Source organism: Nycticebus coucang, chromosome 18 (genome assembly GCF_027406575.1).
Source record: "Nycticebus coucang isolate mNycCou1 chromosome 18, mNycCou1.pri, whole genome shotgun sequence".
Classification (NCBI taxonomy): Eukaryota; Metazoa; Chordata; class Mammalia; order Primates; family Lorisidae; genus Nycticebus; species Nycticebus coucang.
In genome coordinates this window covers 2,012,432-2,023,165 of record NC_069797.1, presented here as the reverse complement: position 1 = coordinate 2,023,165, position 10,734 = coordinate 2,012,432, and the positions used below count along the sequence as shown (strand labels likewise).

General features: G+C 39.4%; 1 pseudogene; it reads right to left on the bottom strand.

Moving 5' to 3' along the window:
• Positions 1-1,927: 1,927 nt before the first annotated feature.
• Positions 1,928-10,734, bottom strand: part of LOC128570214 (ras and EF-hand domain-containing protein-like) — a 37,839-nt pseudogene continuing 29,032 nt past the window's right edge.

Genomic DNA, 10,734 nt, shown 5'->3' with positions numbered 1-10,734 from the left:
CTGTGCAGTGACCGTCCCTGGGAATTCCTTTCTTGGCATCCAGGCTTCTAGGAACCTACTGCTCACTTTGGTACTTTATCGAAGTAGCAACCGGTGTTGGCTCAGCAGGTCTGACAGAGGCTCCCATTCTACCTCACATGACTAATAAGTGTAAGCAAGGGCCATGTGTTTTCCACACCTCTGGTTTCTCATAAAAAATGAAAGTAACATTTCTTCCTTTCTCAGATGTTAGAAAGATGAACAGAACATGTGGAAATTATGCAGGGTAAAGATGGTATGTACACGTGAGCGCACTTTCACTGTGTTTGTCATCATTTTAAGTCACGCTAATCTAGTAGAAAAAAGTATACATTTACTTATCCTTGTGGAAGTCTACTGCCATTGCAATCAGTTGTGTCTCACGTTACTTCTTTAGTTAGAAAGAGAACATTTCCCAGAGTCTAACTTGAGATCAGACGGCAATTGGTTCTCTGGCCACTAATGTAACTTCATGATGCCTTTTTAAAGTTACAGATGATACACTCGCTTGAAAACCTGTATTAGCCACTAGTTTATTTTTCAATGGAGTATGCTGACCATAGCTTGAAGTGTAGTGTTATGTGGATTAATAACTGTTGACAGCATGCTAAATGTAGCCAAAGTCATTTCCTACTTTTTTTTTTTAATTTTTTTATTAAATCATAACTGTATACAATGATATGATTATGGGGCATCATACACTCACTTCATAAACCATTTGACACATTTTTATCACAGTGGTTAACATAGCCTTTCCGGCGTTATCTCAGTTACTGTGCCAAAACATTTACATTCTACATTTATCAAGTTTCGCAAATACCCTCATTTCCTACTTTTAAAAATTATTTACCAGCTGGATTTGGTGGCTCATACCTGTAATCCTAGCACTCTGGGAGGCTGAAGAAGAAGGATCACTTGAGCTCAAGAGTTTAAGACCAGCCTGAGCAAGAGTGACACTCTGTCTCTATTAAAAATAGAAAAATTAGCTGGGTGCCGTGGTATGCACCTGTAGTCCCAGCTGCTCAGGAGGCTGAGACAAGAGGTTTACTTGAGTCTAGGAGTTCGAGGTTGCAGTGAGCTATGATGATGACACCACTGCACACTACCCAGGACAACAGAGACTCTGTCTCCATATGAAGAAGGGGGATATTTTGAAAACCTAAAGGGGGAAGGCAAGCACAATGATAAGAGATTCATTACTAGTCAGAATTTTTTGACCTATTTGTGTTTTTGATAAAAGGCAAAGAAGTGAAATCCCAAGTTGAGAAATCACTTCCATGGATGTCTAGATTTTACATTAAAATACAAGCATAGCTCAAACATTTTCAAACTCAACTGAAATAAGGTAACTAAATCTTACTTACTTTACAAAGTAAGCCATCTTTACTTGCCCTAAGAATGTTTTCTTTATAATTAACTATGTACAAATACGAAACAAGTTATAGTTTTGGTTAGAGTTCTTACAGAAAAAAAACCCACAAAGCCAAGTTTATACATTAAAATCAACCATAATTTGATTATAAATAAAAATGTATGTATTAAAATCAAATACCTCCCCAAAACAATAAAATTAAATGTATAACGTGCTTTTATTAAGCTTTTATACTAGCATTAAGAAGAAAAATTGTTACCATCTAATATCAAATTAGTTACCTCCAGAAAGAACATCGGTCCATGCCACAGGAGCCTCTAGTTGTAGCTTCAGGTGGCACCTGATTACTATGCTTCTGCACTGGGAGGGACAAGTGGTGTGATGACCTTGTTCCTTAGAACGTTTTTCAAGGAGTGTTTAGTACAGTACTAATGAACTATTTTATGGTGTTTAGTCTTCAAAATGAATCCTGGCAAAATTCCTGAAATAATTTTCAGTTATGTACCATTCCCCCCATTTGGTTAGAATCGATGGTTAAATGTCAGCCAAGAAAAATGGCATCATACCTACACATTATTAAAAAAAAAATCTGTATTCCTCCCTGACAGAACAGTCAACTGCTTATCAATAAGCCATTAAAATTTATTACATAACAACTACGTGAAAAATAAAAACATTTTATACATGGATAGAATTTTGTTAGACGTGGTCACCAATAAGCCTTGACAATACAGGTTTTCCTGAATGACAGCTGGACCATTTGTTATCAGCAGGGTATGTGAATTAAGTACATTATTATCTTTACCAAAACTACCCAAATGGAAAGGGGGGGCGAACATAAAACAGAAAGTCACTAAGAAATGGAGAGGTGAAAACCTTTAGTTCATGCCTTTACTTTTACTTTCAAATTTTGACATACTACAAAATTAACTTTTTAACTAGCAACACTGAACATATGTATATATACACACATGCAATCCTTTGGTGTTTATTACTAGGTCTAAAGTAATAACAGGCTCAATATTTTAGTTCATTTGACTAAAAATAGGCCTAAATTCTATCTTTTGGTCAGCCTGACTCTTTCAGTACAGTAGTTTATAAGCATCTACTAGCCATACTTCTATTTGTATTGAAAGTTTCCTTTTCCTGCAGCGAGCTTACATAGTATTATGGTAAGCTATTAAACATTTACAGGTCCTGACAATAGTCTCAACAATTTATACACATGTACTGCATCACCATATGCCATTGACTCCATTGGTTTCCTTGAACCATCTCTTACGGATGCCACCTCCAAGAAACAAGGACACAGTGAGGAATGAGGTGACTGTGAGCAAACATAAAACTAAGGCATAATGCCTTATGGAAATAACTCTGCCCTTCCTGAAACATTTTTACTTTCAATTTTTACATGGTTAGCATTTCAGAACTTTAAAATAAGACCATAGAAATTAGTGACTGAAATATATTCTATTCTTTTAATTCACCACTAAGAAAATTTACTTTCCTTGTAACTTTGACTTTGAAACTTTTTGACTTTTCAAAAGTCAAATGAAGTAAGCGGGTCGAACAAACTTGTCATAGCCCAGAGTTTGAGGAGAATGACCATTGAATTTGGGACTGCTTCTAGTAATTGTATTCCCTGGTGATACGTTATTTATGCACTGTAATATATAAGTTATTTATTTGTCAGTTCAGGTAAACATTTTATTATTTTATGTACACACAGGTACATGAGTGCTCACACACACATACATACACACTGTTTTTTTCTTTTAACTGGGGCATACTATGTAACTTCTAACGTAACTAAAAGTTTAGCATACTATAGGACCAAATGTGAGCAGGAAAATCACCGGGAAAAGCTGCAAGAAAGATAACTGACCACAGCAATCTCTTCTCTTCATCCTCTCTTAATTCTAAATCCTACTGCACACTCCATAAATGAGTACTCTGGTTCCCCAATTTGCCGAGATACTGCAACACAGCCTTCCTTGGATTTGCCTCCTCTTGAACCATATTTTGACTCAGTGATGACTGTTCCCTAACCAAACACGGCACTGGAAGCTGATCCCCCAAAGTGGGATAAGGTGCTTTCTTACAAATGCAGTCTGGGGACAGTCTTCAAAATTCCAAGCGGGACTTAGCTTGTTTCTGTAGGAGGACTGAAAATCCAAAGCCCCATTCTGGTGATCTATCATGAAGAATACTCAATGTGTCTAAATTCACCCTTTGGCCACAGCACCCACTCCTGCTTCTCAATTGGGCAAGATTTTTATTTTTACCTCCACGAGATTTTCCATTTTCTGTTATATCATTGCTGTTTATCCGTGCACACCTTGACTTCCTACTACATTACAAACTCTCCCAGGGCAATGCTTGCACATTATACGTCCTTCTCTAGTTTCCTAGAACATCCACCAAAGAGTTGGTTAACAGCAAGGCATTTATTTCTGCAGAGAAGTAGCATATATATATTTTTTTAATTTGGAAAACATTGCCTCTTTTTATTTGAAGGAAAGAGGTTTTCATTATTAAAAGAATCTACATGAAGTTCTCTAAGAAATTACATGATATTCATCACCTTTAAAATACCCTACCACTAGAAAGAACGAAATACATTATAACCATTACATGGCCTACCAAGGATCTGTTGAACTTGCTGTAACTGTTTTCGAGGGCACTCCTAAGGCCATTGTTACTGTCGTGAAGCTTCCGGTTAGCTGTTCTGCAGGGTAGAGAAACAGACGAAGAGGTGTAAAAGGAATGTGTTAGTGGGGGGAGTCAATGTCACCACTTTCTTTTCAGGCTGTAACATTCAGAATGTGGAATAACATTACCTCTTCCCTCCAAAGGTCATAAACTGAGATCACAGTTCACTACTCCAACTGCAACAACTTAATTGGTAACTTAATTGTTCTTTAAAGGTCTAGGGACATGTTAGATTGAATTAGCTATGGTGTGCAACACACTCCTCCCCCCGGAAGCTCCATGGTTTGGACAGGTTTGGGGCAGGTCTTTATTATCTAAATGCCTGAACTTAGCCAGCCAGTCCACACTCCCCAGGGCCAGGAATGGACACCACATGTTCTATCAGCCCTCGCGGCCGGTGCACCACTGTGTACCAGGTAAAGGGGTGGATGATAACCAGTCAGATCTGGGTTCGAATCCTAACTCAGGTGCTTATTTCCATCTGACACTGTTAGAGCGTCAGTGCTTCCTCAGATAAAATAAGGATGATAATAGGGCCCTATCACACAGAGTGGCTGCTCTTCCCCTCTGAAGGCCAGTTCATCCTTTATACCTCAGCTCAGCCCTCACTTCTTCTAGGAACACTTCCTTGACCTTTTAGGACAGGCCAAAGCTTCCCTCAGGAGACAGAATCTCTCTGCACCCCACTTGGCATTTCATATTTATTTCTATGATTATGGGCCAGCTCCTGTCTTCCTCCCCCAGAGTAGCCCCCAAAGGAGAGAGAGATTTCTCACTTCCTTGCTATCCTATCCTCAGCTCCTGGCACACCTGACCTATGAACAGTGCTGACTAAAAATCTGTTGAATGAATGAACGAACTCAAATTCTATAATCACCCAGGTGAGCCTTAATTAGAATTTAAAAATGGTAACTAAAAGAAACTGGTCAAACCTAATTTTATTTCATTTGGGAGAACTAAAACCAGAAGAACATACTGCATGGGTAGAAAAGAAAGAAAGGGGAAGGGAGAAGGGAAGGTTTACGGGCAAGATCGTGGGAAGTTGGAATTATTGCAACTTAGTTATGAAGGTGACAGAGCAAGTATAATATTAATACTTTCAACTTAAGGACGGAAAAAAAAAAAAAACTAAGAAAAAATATACCATTAGCCAAGAACAATAAATTGAGAAGGAATGATTAAGTCAGCCCAGTTGTATGGCTCTCACTACAGTGAGAAGCCCGACAAACTTGGTATAGAGCTCAGAGAAAGCCATGGGGTCAGGGTTGTTCTTCTTTACAGAGGTTCAAAAAAGACACGTGGGACAAATCCCCTGACTTGTAAGGAGCTTTGGAGAATTATCCTCTATGTCCTGCAATTTAATAATTTATTTAGGATTAGAAGCAGCAGAAAGTTAAGCCATGCACCAAGGGCCCACTGCCTCGGGCAGAAACACACACTGACCTGCGAACCTGGTCTTAAGAACACAGCAGCGCGTTCTAGGCGGCATGGGTTTTAGTGACGAGGAATAAGTAAAGTGTAAATGTGATAAGTATTCGATTTGAGAACTTACTGGAGTATTTTAATTTGCCTCTCAAGACTATTTTGATCTTCTGTGTACTCTCGGATTATTTCCAGGTCTCTGTAAAATTATATTTTATGTTTGAAACAGTATTAGATACCAAGGTCTGCCTTATGTATACCCACCCTCCCAGAACCTTTTCCACCTTTTTCAAAGACAAGTGACCTTGGCCACGATTTTCCATCCTCTCCTCTTGCAACTCCACAAACACACTCACAGACTGTGCTTCACGGAGCCAGCATCTGCCCCACCTCTGACACTGGAAACCCAGTGCTTTTCCTCCTCGGCTGCACCTTGGCACCCACCAGCTCTTCCATCCCCATCCTTGTGAGCTGGCTCTGTTCTCCATGGGGACTGAACCCCTGACCGGCTCCTAAGTCCCCTCTCTTCAGTTCCTCTCAATATGCTGGACATTCTCTGCTCATTCCAAGCCTTATGTAATCCCAATTTCATCTGTTTCCTCCTTTCCTGTGATTCCTTCCCCTCTCCCAACCTCAAACCTACTCCTACCCTCCCATCTCTCCTTATCCAAAGCCACAGAGACACTCACAGAACCCAGCTTGCTGGGCTCACTAGAAACATCCCAGCCATCCTCTGTTGCTTTATTACAGAAAACACACATTCTGAGCATTTGCAACTCAACTCCAACCTACAATTCCCTCTTAGTATACAAACCCCATCACTAGCACCCCAAACTCTCAGGCTAAGAAGTTTTGTCCCCAACCTCCTTTCCATTTGCTCTGTGGATGATAAAGCAGACAGTTTCCTAATTGTCTATAAGCTTTACATTCTTTAGCCCCAAATTCTGGGCCCCTACACGATAGCCTTAAATGAGCTTTTATAGTTTTTATTTTATTTATTTATTTTTTTGAAGAGACAGAGTCTCACTGTACTGCCCTCGGGTAGAGTGCCGTGGCATCACATGGCTCACAGCAACCTCTAACTCTTGGGCTTACGCGATTCTCTTGCCTCAGCCTCCCGAGCAGCTCAGACTACAGGTGCCCGCCACAATGCCCGGCTATTTTTTTGTTACAGTTTGGCCAGGGCTGGGTTTGAACCCACCACCCTCGGCATATGGGGCCGGCGCCCTACTCACTGAGCCGAAGGCACTGCCCTATAGTTTTTAATTTTTTTTTCATCTTTTGATTTTCAGTTCAAAATATTTCTTTCGGACCAGTGGTCTGACCACCATTCCCCAAGCTAGACTTACCCTTCATTATGTCCCTGCCCTGCTTTGGTACTTGCCTTATCTGGCACATCTCTGGGACTCTCTTTTCCCATCTGCACAGTGGACATAACAAAAGTCCCTATCCCATGGGGTGCTCTGAGGATTGAATGAGTTAGTACTAGCAAGCACCAAGGACAGTGCCTAGCGGATGGCCAGTGCCATGAGCTCTGAGTTGGCATCCCTGCTGCCTCTTCCTCCTTCCACCAGCACAAACCTATCCCTCTACCTGAGTGCACCTCTAGCATCTCATTTTTATAAAGTTCTGCATTTTTTCTAAACTAAAAACTTTTTCTGTGATCACATAGCAATTAACCCAAACCATGACCCTGGTAGTGATTTGCTTCTGAGATTATTCAGCTCTTGCGATGCTTTTCTCCAGCGGCTCTCAACCTGTGGGTTGCGACCCACAGGAACTGTATTAAAGGGCCGTTGCATTAGGAAGGTTGAGAACCACTGCTTTACTCCATCATCTCTTTTGCTTTTTATCCCAACTAAACCTTAAAGTATTCAATTAACAGAGACCACATCTTTTCTTTTTTGCATACTCTACACTCACAGCTCCTTATCTAGCTCAGAGACCTATCTATACAGTAAGTATTTAATAAATGTTTCATTGTTTTCCATTTTAAGACCTTAATTCTAATTAAAGTTTATAAATAAAGAATATTTTCCCCAAGGGTACATGCCCTAGGGGTTACATATGTATACAAATATCTATACATTTCTATTTACATAAACTTATATAAATATCCACATCTCTACCCTTTATACATAAATACACATCTGTGAGTGTATATGAGTGAGTACATCAGGTCTTATGTTATCAATACCATAGTGCAAAACTAACACCCAGAAAAATAAAACAACTTGACTAACAGGTCCACTTTTCCCTTTCTTATGTTATATGGCCAGGATTCCCACCCATAAAGCATTTTAATAGGCATTGACTCTCGATATTGTACGCATATTCTTCTGGCTCCCAGTTCAACATTTGTTTAACATTTAATTATTGGCTGTTCCAACAAGCAAATAATTAAATTAATCTGTTCGTCTAAAAAAAAAAAAACTGAACAGTGTTAGGACATCTGACAATGGAAGTATTATAAAAATAATTAATAAGAAAGGAAAAACTGTATTAGCAAAGTTAACACCTAACCCTTTATTACTGCATAGCCAAGCTCCATTTGCCTGAATAATCATCTAATGAACATTCCACTCCAACTAAAAAATAAAACGCAAAGTTTCTTACCTTTCAGAATTCAGACTCTGATCAGCATAATCACTTTTCAAAGCATCTAATTCACTCTGAAGAAAGGCGATGTTTGGGCTTCTAAAAGATCTTTCTTAACTTTCTGATTTTCCTAAAGAAAAGCGATACATCAAATGATCAGGGTCAGAGCTTCAGCTTCCTCCTCTGGGAAGAAATGAAGCTAAGTGCAGCGTGACCCTCTCCCATGCCACTCCCACCCTTTCAGCATTCTTCACATTTTGGTATTCAAAGAACTGTCACAGCAAGGTAATTTGAAATTATAACAAATAAAGTATTATGTATATATATACACAATATACATAAAATATATTATATATATATATATATTTTTTTTTTTTTTTTGTCGGGGAGGACACAGAGTCTCACTCTGTCACCTTGAGTAGAGTGCCATGATGTCATAGCTCACAGTAACCTCAAACTCCTGAGTTGGAGAGATCTTCTTGTCTCAGCCTCTGAGTAGCTGGGACTATAGGCACCTGCCACAATACCTGGCTCCTTTTTCTATTTTTAGTAGCGATGCACTCTCACTCTTGCTCAGGCTGGTCTTGAACTTCTGAGCTCAGGTGATCCACCTGCCTTGGCCTCCCAGAGTGACAGGATTATAGGCATGAACAGTATATAATCTGGACAGTATAAAAAATCTAAATCCTCAAAATTATTCTTCATTTTTTAATGCTTGGCACTTGGTACCAGACTGTAATAGTCAAAACTGTATAATGATGTATTTTCACATGTTACTGGCAAATTAACACCAAACATTTAAATACCTTCTTTACTCAATGAGAGCTGTGAACTACTGGTAAACACTCTGTGGAATAAATTCCACTCTGTAGAATAAATTGTACCTATTACCAGGTACACTGACTACTTTTTACGTAAATTTTTTCACTTAACAATTTTAAGTTTGCACTTAAAAATAAGCATGATTAGGAAATTTCTATGCTTTCTTTTAAAAAAAAAAGATTTTTCTACTCAAGACAGTGGACTAAGGACGTAATTGTCTTTTTTCTCTTCTAAAACCCCATTCACAAGAAATACCAAAAGAAATGAACCCATTGATAACAGTTAAAAGAATGAAAGAGTGGCCCGTGAGAATTCAAGTGACTTAAACACATTTTTGGAACCTGGAAACTGAAAGGAGGTGGGGGAACGAAAATCCCGGAGGTTTTGAAGGTCCTGATGCAGAATGCCGAGGAGGCCAGCAGCCAGAAAGAGGGCATGAGATGTGGGGCTGGAAATGGAGATTGAGAGTGTGCATCAAATTAAGGCAGCCTGCCCCAAATCCCTCCCTCCCTGACCCTAGCAAAGAACACAGACAGACTGGACCCCCAAGGCAACAAGGCAGAGACTGTCTTTTAAAAAATGAATGACTGTACAAAGAAAACTAATACTTCTCTCTGAATATCCCTTCTTTGTTCATTCTGGTGACTGGAATCACACAGTCTGAAAAAGCTCCTAAGAAGACACCCTCTAATGAAAAAGGCTTTGAGGCAAATGGCTGTTATCCAGAAACACAAGGCTCCTACATTAGCCACCTAAAATAAAGCTAATCCTTTACTTTAGAATATGTACAGACCACCAAGGATTGCCAGGTATTTGGGGTGGGGGTTGGGGGAGAAATGTAACTAGAAAGATCTGAATAAATAAATCCCAGAGGAGTCCCAGGAAAGCCTACTTATCTAGACAAATGCAACAAATTGTGAGGGGAATAGACATACGCAACTATTCAAAAACTGAGGACATTTCTCTCTCATATACCTTTCTGAAGAGATTCTTTGAAGATGTACTATAGCAAAATGAGGATGAAAACCCAAAGGAGGAAACCTACAGTACGCAAAACACTGCAATTCAACAAAGGACCCAATGAAAAAATATTCCAGGATAACATATTGGTATAAGTTTAAAAAGCAATCAGTCCAGTAAGAATTGTATATTCAAGAAGAAAAAATAAATTTCAAGTATTGGGAAGACTCAGTAAGAAGTCAAAGTATCACTGAATAACTTTTTATAACAAAAAACCAAAATCTCAACCAGAAAATCTAAGAAACACAGGTAACTCCATAAGAAAGTCATGATCTAAATAAAAAACCAACGAAGATATGGCAACTTCTGGAACTGTTGTTGTGTAAATGGAGTGAGTTCATTTGACATTGAAGCCAGGAACTTTCTCCTAATGGTACAGGGATAATGACAGGAGGGAAAGACTTGCAATCCTTGCTTATTTCCTGGCTCTGTGATGAAAGTATTTAATAGCACCATAATAAAGAAAATACTCTTTTTTTTTTTTTTTTTTTTTTTTGCCGGTACTCAACACACTTTTATTTCAGCTCTTGCATCCCCCTCACAGGCCACCTGACATCTCTTCCCCACCCAAGCCTGGAGGCACCCTGACCTCATCTTCTGCTTTGGTAGTGGGAGTATTACCCACCACTGTCTCCCAGGACAGCAGGAAGGACCACTGTACCTTAAGAGTTTGTAAACCTATGAAAATACTCTCTTTTTTTTTTCTGCCGTGGCCGGGTTTGAACCCACCACCTCCGGTATATGGGGCCGGTGCCTTACTCACTGAGCCA